Here is a 10,493-nt window from a genome sequence, read left to right on the forward strand (position 1 = left end):
CCACAGTGATTGTTCTCTGCTGTCTGGCTTTTGGTTGGTTTTGGCCAATGGTAGGCACAGGCAGGAGGTGGAGGACAGGAGGAGGGAAAGGTCATGATGTTATTCCCATGGATCTCTCTCTAAGTGGTGCCATTGGCGACTGTTCTCTTAAAACCAGAAACCACAGTCCCTTCCACTAGGCCACTTACTCTTGTAGCTGTAACCACCCTCTCCTTTGTACCTTCAGACAAGTAGGTATAAACAGATCTCCAGTTTTTGTAGCTCTGGGGTGCTTTATCAGCCCTTAACTCTACCCATACATTTACCAACAGCCCCGTTAAGAATCTGTTCCTATATTATCTACTAGAGGCCTGTTGCATGAAATTTGTGCACGGATAGGGTCCCTAGGCCTGTCTGGCAATTAGGGCTGATTGGGGTCTTCCGGCTGCCAGCAGGGGCCTTCCTTCATTCTGCGCCTCCCCTTGGTGGTCAGTGAAAGTCATAGTGAGTGATCTAATGCCCGTTCTCCCAGTAAAACTCTGGAGGGGGCACTTTGCATATTAGCCTTTTATATATATAGATCAGGAGTGTGTCAACCGTTTCCTGTTGGATCCTATTTGGTACACTTGCAAGTGGAATCTCTTAAAAAGGAGGGAGGCAAAACCTCAGAAAAACTCTCCCTATCTATACACTTCTGATCATGTTGGGGAAACCTAGCCACCATTTCTCTGACTTCTCATACTGTCCACTGTGCCTTGCCTTTGGAGTGCCTCTTCAGGCTTTTTGTTTTATTTTCTTTTTAAAATATTTTATTGATTTTTTACAGAGAGGAAGGGAGAGGGATAGAGAGTTAGTAACATTGATGAGAGAGAAACATTGATCATCTGCCTCCTGCACACTTCCTACTGGGATGTGCTCGCAACTAAGGTACATGCCCTTGACTGGAATCGAACCCAGGACTCTTCAGTCCACAGGTCAAGGCTCTATCCACTGAGGCAAACCAGTTAGGGCGGGCTTCTTTGTTTTCTAATTTTACGGCCCATTTTGCATAGCTTAGCAATAAGATTTTGAAAATCCTAAATGGATGGGTTTCTTGAACCCACGTTGAAACATGTGTGGTTTTAAGTCACCAAGTTTGGGGTAATCTGTTAATGAAGCATTAGGTAACGAATAAGGGATGTGTATGGGGGAAGAAGCACATTGAAGGCCTTCTTCTCCCTGATGTGAACTCTAGGAAGAGCCTACGATGCCGGACGGCTCGCACAGCATCCGTGTTCTCTCTTCTTGCTCACAGAACCCTGCTTTAGATTAGGTCTCAGGGAAATCTTGGAAGTTGGGCTTCTGCTAGATCGAGTTGAAAATTATCGTTTCAACTTTTCCATGTGTGCTGCCTAAGCGATCAGAGTTGAACATTATGATTATTATAAGCCAATCATAACTACATTCTCTTGCTAGAGATTGATATAGAAATGGGCACATGCATGACTCAGTTTTAGCCAATATGAGTGGGAGGGAAGGCAGCAGAACAGGAGTCTGTAGTTTCCTTACCTTTAAAAAAGCTGTGAGAAGAGACGTTTTCTTTGCTTGCCTTTGCGTCTCTGTGAGAAAGTGATGTCCGAAGCTTCTGCAGCCATATTGTGACACAGCATCCAAGAATGGCAGAGTAGAAAGGATGAAAAAACTCTGTCCTCCGACATTTCTTGGTGTGTCAAAGAATAAATTGTCATTTTATTTATGGGTCTCATTTAAACCCACTTGCATTTGGGTTTTTCGATACTTGCAGCCCAAAGCCCACCCCTCAAGCTGACATAGTTTTACTTCCCACCCCTTCCCTTGCTACTGTCCAGATGCCAATGAAGGAGGGGCAAGATTTAAAAAGTTATAGGGAGTAAAGATGGCTCATTTTATTTCCATATCTAGCTTTGTCCTCTGGGAGGCTCCTCTCTGTCCTCTGTCCCCAGGGCCTCTACAGAAACTTTCTCAACTCCTTTCCTGCTGGTACAATTTTGGGGGAATTGGGTAGTTGTTCTAGAAAACAATTAGTCAGAAATGAACATCATGTTGGCAAACATGGATTGTAGTGTTCCTTTAGTGGGACTGGATTACCTTAACCCCTTCTTTGGGAAAACAGAATAAAAAAAAGTTTTTATTGATTTTTTAGGGAGAGAGGAAGGCAGAGGGAGTGATAGAGAAACATCAATGTGAGAAAAACATTGATCAGTTGTCTCTTGTATGCACCCCATCTAGGGATTGAAACCGCAATCTGGGCATGTGTCCTGACCAGGAATTGAACTGGTGACCTTTCGGTGCATGGGACAACGCTCAACCAACTGAGCAACACTGGGTAGCACAACAGAATTTGACATGTGTGTTTGTGTTAGGATAGGGCTTTCATTCTATCGCTTTCCTGGGAGAAGCATTGGCAAGATCAAAGAAAGAATGACTGTTGACAAAATGATTAATTAAAAGTTATGCTATCACTTCTATCAGGATTGTGCTGGGCTGCATATCTGGCGCTTCGGCCAGACGGGGCACGCTGTGCTCTCTGTTCCTAAAACACATAGATAGGAAGGTAGTCACTGTACTGATGCTGTACTGTATCGGGAACAAATTGTGTAAACAAGGCTTTGTTACTAACTTTTGTGGTTTTTGCAAATAAAAACGCTGTAACTCCTGTAGTCGGCACTGCAGTTCAGCCTCTGCTTCGGCAGGGTGCTGTAACTGTAGTTGCTGGCCAGCTTAATAAAGGCTCCTAAATTTTGATCTGAGTCCCTGGTGGTCGTCTCTGCAGGTCGCCCCATTACATTTGGAGGCCCCAGAGAGATCCACTCCTGCCGAGTTGCCGGTGGACACCCCGGACACCCCAGGTGAGGACACTCCAGTCTCTGTCCCGGGTCCCAGGGAGTCGGAGTGTTTTCCTCCCAAAACTGCAATCCGAAAACGACGAGCCACCTGGACCTCCAGCGGGGAGGTAAGAATCTGGTATCTGTCTGTGGAACGTTCCCTTTAGGACTCAAAAGAGGGCTGGACGCAGCAGAACCTCAGAGTCCGACCGCCAGGACGCGATGGCGTCTAGGGGTCCTGGTCTGGGCAACCTTAGGTTGCATTTCTCTGGTTTGTTTTGTCTTTGTTCTTTGTTGTCTTTGTCTTTGTCAAAATGGGTCAGGGTCAGTCGTCTTCGTCGACCCCCTTACAAAGTTTTCTTGAGAATTTTCAGGACTTCAAGAGACGCGGAGAGGACTACGCCACCCCCATTAATTATTTTGATTTGTAGGGGCCCCTATCAGTCAGGCCCACTCCAAGTGAGTTGTAGGGGAGCTTGATCACCTCCCTGGAAGTCAATGACTTCCTCAGGCAAATTAATCAGGAGTCAGTTGGACTGTTTAAACTCTGAGTAAATATCTGGTAGAAGTCAAAAACTCGGACTGTCTGCGGTATGAATGTAAGTGTGAGAGTCTGTGTGAAGCGAAAGCTACTTTGTGCCATCTGTCTGTACACATGACAGTATTTGTTATCTCTTTCTGTTGTTTGTTTAAAGATAGGGCAAACCCAACTTTAGGGGGAAGACAGTAGAGAACTTTTAATTGCTTTTCCCTGATGTATAATTTTGCTGTGTTAGGTTAAAATTTTAGACGTCTAGGGTTAATTTAAAGGTATAAGGTTGCAACCCAAAGAAGTTTAAACAAAGGCTTGTTGGGTTCAGATTAGTACATTTTCTCATGGCCTGTGTAGGGTGAGGGAGAGGGACTGCCAGATTTTTATCATGTGGTCCCGAGACCTGCGACCTGCCTGCCCTTCCTGATAGGTTTACCGTAGACCTCTGTTGGCGACAGCATCCGGTCTGACTGGGGGAGGAAGGGAACCGAAAACTGCTCCGGAGCGGGTGTGAGATGGGGTAGTGGCAGTAGGATTCGCTAGATAGGGTAGTAGGCTCTCAGCCTGCTGAGATGGAGGAGCCTTAGGCTGGGGGACAGGGGGATAGTCAGAGAGGTCAAAAGTGGTAAAGGAGGAGAAGGATTTGAGCCTCTGGGGCTTAGAGTAAAGAAGGAAAAATCTAGGAGGGAGAGCAGCTAAGGACAGAGTAAATGGTTAATGCAGGAAAGGGGGGGCTGTCGGCAGGGAGAGCAGGGAGAGATAGTTTTTGTTGATTTTTACTTATCTGAACTATGCTGGACTCAAGGCCGCAAGTTGTTACTAAGCACAAGTTTTTCTCTGTCCTGTTTTGTTCTCTTTAACCCTTCCAATACTAAATTATACTGATACAATATCCTTGAAATTACATAAGGAAGCAGTTCTTACCTGTTCTTAGTAATCTAAGAAATACTGGCTTTTTATAGTAATCATTAAAGGATTGAGGTTTCTAAGAATAAGGAATTACTGAGTAGAAGGTCTGAGGCATAGTTATGCATTTTTAAAGGACATAGAAAGAAGATTAAAGGCTAATTTGAAAATATAAAATTTATAAAGGTTCTGTATGTAATAAAAAGAAGAAAAAAATTGAAAAGAAATTAATTAAATGATACAGGCCAGTAAGCCAGAAAGAGTAAATAATTTATATTCTGCCTCCCTAAACAGAGGGTAAATAGTTATGCCAAAGTACTTATTGGGGACTGATAAAAGAAATCCAACAGTTACTGTTTTTTTATAACTCTGGAGAGTCCATAAAAAGGACTGGCAAGTTAAAATCAGAAGACCTTAAAGCAGGTCAGTAGCTTTTTCTCCTTATATAATTCTTCCGAAATTTGGCAATACTTAATAAATAAATCATGGCAATACATTTCTTTGAATAAATTCAATAAGACCAATTTCCAATAGTGGTTTTATTGACCGAAAACTTTGACTGGAGTATCATGTTTTAAAGAGCCCTGTCTGATCTCTGAAGACTTGAAGCCAATAAGAGTGCCATGGAGAAAGCCTGGTATCTTGCTTGGTAGCCCTGAAAATAGCTGGTGCTGGAGCATCAGGCCCATGCCCTACCATCACTGGTGGTTAGTCAGAGTACAAGGGGAGCAATAAGGAGACCTCTGCATCCCTGCAGAACCCCCACACACTCTGGGCCAAGACAAGTAGGAGGGCTGCTGAGAAGGGCCTTAAAGCAAGGACAATGGGCCCAGGAAGAGCCACTGCAGATGAGGAATTCACCTAACTCAGCAGATACTGCAGGCCAGCCTGATGGAGGCTAGATGGCTTGACTTCCTGGCCCTATGGGGCACATTAAGATTCAATCATGAAATTCCAGCAAAGGCAGTCAGTTACCATTCTTGTTGTGTTTATGCAAACAATCAGGCCAAATTGAATACAGTAAATAAATTAATATTTTAATAAATGGAGGGATAATTATAAGAAGAAAAAACTCTATTTCAATAGAGGTTATTAAAACTGAAATATTTTCTTTCCCTCCCACCAGACCATTTGTTACAGTTTGTCTCTGCCAGGTCACAAGCCCACCTCCTTCTGTGCCCAGGCCTCATCGTCCTTCTGACAGACAGCAAGGATCTCTTGGCTCTGAGAGAAACTTCTGACCCTCCTCAGCAGGAAGTAATTACAGAAGAAATCCAACATCCATTTTCCCTGAAAGAATTCAGAGCCAGGATCCTTGAGGTAATATAGGAGGCAGTTAGACAAACATGAGCAGAGCAAGGACGATGGGCCAACTGGCACTACCAGATGTAACTATGTCTTTCCACCTCTATGTATGTAAGACAAGGGGACTCCCCAGAAGAAAGAGGAAACTAGGCTGCAGATGAAGCAGCCCGGGAGGCTGCCCTAAAACCAGTGGGGCCTCTACAGATTCTTGTGACTCTTCCAGACCCTGAACTACCCATCTCACCAGCTTACATGGAAACCCAATCTAGAAAAGCTGAAATCCATAACCAATCTTTACTCAAGTTCTTTCAGGCTTTACAGTCTACCAAAAAAAGCAGACAAGAAGCACGTCTGAGATGCTCTGCCTGCATCCGGTTTATCCCTTCCAACCTGGTAACTCTGTTTGGGTAAAGAAATTTGCCACCCAAGGACTGACTTCTACCTGGAAAGGACCACTCCCACGGCAGTCAAGGTCGACGGGATCCTGATGTGGCTTTATCACACCTGGCTTAAGACAGCCCAGGCAAAATAGAGAGTCCAGGACTCTTCGGACCCTCTAGAGATTACTCCTGGCCCTCATTCCAGGCCCTCATCTTATAAACAGGCCCACTGACTTTATTCGGCAAAGAATTAATTCTATCAAGCTTATAGTCCTCAGGGGTCAATATAACTCCCTCCCCAACAATGACCCAAAAGAGTCGATGATTTGACTCATGTACATGAAACCAGTGGGGAATGTGCTGGGCTGCATATCTGGTGCTTTGGCAAGGCGGGGCATGCTGTGCTCTCTGTTCCTAAAACACATAGATAGGAATGTGCTGGCGCTTCGGCCAGATAGGGCACGCTGTGCTCTCTGTTCCTAGAACACATAGATAGGAAGGTAGTCACTGTACTGATGCTGTACTGTGTCGGGAACAAATTGTGTAAACAAGGCTTTGTAACTAACTTTGTGGTTTTTGCAAATAAAAACGCTGTAACTCCTGTAGTCGGCACTGCAGCTCAGCCTCTGCTTCGGCAGGGTGCTGTAACTGTAGTCGCTGGCCAGCTTAATAAAGGCTCCTAAATTTTGATCTGAGTCCCTGGTGGTCGTCTCTGTGGGTCGCCCCAATACAAGGATGGCTAGTACAACCCTCCTCCCCCTGAAAATGACAAGTGTTAGCAGAGATATGGAGAAATTTGAACCCTTGTACACTGTTGTTGGGAATATAAAACGATGCAGCTGCTATGAAAAACATTATGGTGGTTCATTGAAAAATAAAAAATCAGAACTACCATATGATGCAGCAATTCATCTTCTGGATATACATCCAAAAGAACTGAAAGCAGGATCTCAAAGATGTATTGTGCACCCATGTTCACAGCAGCGTTACTCACAAAGGCCAAAAGGTGGGAGCGACACAAGTGTTCATCAATGGGTGAGTGGGTAAGCAATATGTGGTATATACATACCATTTTATATTCAGCTTTTAAAAGGAAGGAAATTCTGACACATGCTACAATGAGGATGAACTTAGAGGACATTATGCTAAGTAAAGTAAGCCAGATACAAAGTCACAAAATATCCTTGTATCCCTCCTTCTCATACATACAGTACCCCACTCCAAGGAATATAGCCTGAAGAGCCATCCATTCACTGCATCCATTTTGAAATCTAAGATCTGTCCTTCAAGCCCTGGGAAGGCCTCTCCTAGTCTGGTGACCTACAAGCTTAAAAAAAAAAAAATTCACATCACCTTGGCTGGATTTCTCAGTTGGCTGGTGTGTCAACCCATACACCAAAAAGTTGCAGTTTCAATTCTCGGTCAGGGCACATACCTAGGTTGTGGATTTGACACCGGATCGGGGCATGTATGGGAGACAACTGATTGATGTTTTTTTCTCACATTGATGTGTATTCTCCCCTACCCCCCTCTCCCTTCCTTTCTAAAATCAATAAAAAAAATACCCTTGGGTGAGGATTAAATTTTTTTTTCTGATCTAAATGAGAAATAAATGCTAAAACCATAGTAAAAAAAATTTTAGTAGAAGCATGGGAAACACACAGAAGTTTTGAGTCTTGCAATTTTAAATTTTGTTAGGCAGGAATTGTAAGTTTCCTTCCCTCGCTGTGAATAAGTTCTTTGTTTATTGTCCTCCATGGTCCTTGGCTCTGACCTCAGGGAGGCTCCTCACTGTCCTCTGTCCCCCATGGCTACTGCTGAAGCTTTTGCACCTCATTTCCTGTTGGTCTAATTTTGAGGGCCTCATGGTTCAACCTTGGGACACGGTTTTATAAGCCAAATAGCCATAGCGTTTTCCAGTCCAGGTCTGGTTCCTCTCAAAAATTTAGTAGCATCCGATCTTTTTGTTGCCAGGCAGCTCCATGTGCAAGCAACCACAGCCAAACATTTCCTCTGATAAAGTTCTTTCCTTTTTCAATTTTAAAAATTGTGGTAAAATACACATAACATAAGATTGACCATTTTGCCGAAACCGGTTTGGCTCAGTGGATAGAGCGTCAGCCTGCGGACTGAGAGGTCCCGGGTTCGATTCCGGTCAAGGGCATGTACCTGGGTTGCGGGCACAGGATGTGCAAGAGGCAGCTGATCAATGTTTCTAACTCTCTCTATCTCTCTCCCTTCCTCTCTGTGAAAAATCAATAAAATATATTTAAAAAAAAAAAAGATTGACCATTTTGCCCTGGCCAGTGTAGTTCAGTTGGTTGGGCGTTATCCCATGCACCCAAAGGTTGCTGGTTCAAATCTCAGTCAGGATACATTGCCTGGGTTTTGGGCTTGGATTCCCAGTAGGGGGTGTGCAGGAAGCAGGCAGTTGATGTTTCTCTCTCACATCGAAGTTTTTCTCTCCCTCTCCCTCTCCCCATTTCTCTCTCTCACTCTCTCTCTCTCTCTCAAAAAAGATCAATATAAATTTTTTGACCATCTTAACCATTTTAAGTGTACAGTTCAGTGCCAATAAATACATTCACATGGTTGAGCAACCACCATCCATCTTCAGAACTGATTTACCTAGTAAACTGAAACTCTGTCCCCAATAAACCCTAACTCCCCATTCTCCCCCCTCAGTCACTGATAACCATCCGTCTGCTGTCTGCCTGTATGATTTTGAATGCTTTAGGTACCTCATGCAAGTGGAAACATTCAGTGTTTGTCTTTTTGTGACTGCCTTATTTCACTTAGCATCATGTCCTCGAGGTTCATCCACCTGACATAGTCCTCAAACCTGAATGCTGCCCTTATTGAGTTCCTGGCCTCCATGCTTGGACCTTGGCGTTCTCCTGAGGCTGAGAAAGGCGAAATATCTTGCTATCATTGCCTCCTCAGGGCCACCTTTGTATTATTGCTTCCCTGTGAGTCCCAAATCACCAGACTTAGTCAATTTAAATTGTAGCCTGCAGGAAGGGAGACTACCTTAATATGATTATGGTCCCTTGCATCGCTGCTTGCCCAGGCCACCTCTCTCTCTCTCTAAACAGTGTCAAGAAGCGAACACACAAATAGTGTGGCTTCTCCCAACCACCTCCCGGCTGGAGGGCTACAGACTCAATAGACAATAGTCTGTCATGGACGACATTGTGTAGATCACTGGTTTTCTGCCTTGCATCTGTGTCTTCATGGCCTCATTGGCAAGTCGATGCCTCATAGCTGAGGTTTTTATGATCCCAGAACACCACTTCTGGCATTTACGACTGCAGCATCAACTTCTGGTATTAACTCTTATGTTGTTTTTGTACAGTGTGAGCTGCTATAACAAAGACACCCTGAGACACAGTAGCTGAAAATAGAGAGATGTTATGTTTTCCTCATGTAACAACCGTCTAGAGGTGTGTGGTTCAGGACTGGTAAAGTGGCTCTACTTTAATGAAATCATGGCTCCCACCTCTGGGTTGAAAGTAACTCCTTTAGTTCCAGCCATCGCATCTACATCCCAGGCTACAGGAAACAGTGTAGGGGCTCAAAGGGGCAAACACCCCTCCTTTTTAAGGGCTGTGGGTGTGGTGGTTAGCACATCCATTTATATCCCACATTTCCGGCAACCGCTCCTCTGTACACTCTCACTGTGGGTTTGTTACTCGGAGAATATCAAACCAATGGAATCATACAGTGTGTAACTTTTTTGTTGGTGTTAATCCTCACCAGATCCATTGATTTTTAGAGAGAGTGGAAGGGAGGGGGAGAGACACGCAGAGAGTACCATCGATGTGAGAGAGACACATCGATTGGTTGCCTCCCATGGCCAGGGACTGAGCCTGCAACCATGCCCTTGACTGGAGTCGAACCTGGAACCCTTCCGTCTGCAGCCCAATGCTCTATCCACTGAGCCAACTGGGCTAGGGCTGAACCTACTATTGCTGAATAGTGTTCAGTGGTGAGGATGGATCATAGTTTGCTTAACCACTCCTCTATGGGAGGACATTTTGACTTTTCTAGTTTTGGGCTATTACTAATAACGCTCCTATAAACAACCATGTGCATTCTGTGTGACTTAGTCTATTCAAAATCCTCTCTGGCTTCCCAAGTAACTTAGAATAAAACCTGATGTAAGCACAAGGGGACCTGGGTGGGCCCCAAACACTATACCCTGCAAGCATTGGGAAACCATATGGTTGAAACACTGTACCCATTCTTTGTGTGTGTGTGTGTGTGTGTGTGTGTGTGTGTACCCATTCTTGAGATGCTCTCACTATGGGAACCCAGGCAGCACTGCCTGAGTTCACATTCTGCCTCTTTCTCTTACCAGCTGTGTGGCCTTGGGCAAGTTCCTTCACCTCTGTGTGTTTCAGTTTCCTCATCTGTAAAATAGGATAATGATCATACACCTCCCTTGCCGGGCTGTTGTGAGGATTAAATGAGTTAATATGTCAAAAGTGCATGGAACAGCTCCTTGCACATAAGTGCTTGACAAAAAATAATGATCACTATTTCATT

This window comes from Myotis nattereri (assembly GCF_964212035.1).
Source record: "Myotis nattereri genome assembly, chromosome: 5".
NCBI lineage: Eukaryota > Metazoa > Chordata > Mammalia > Chiroptera > Vespertilionidae > Myotis > Myotis nattereri.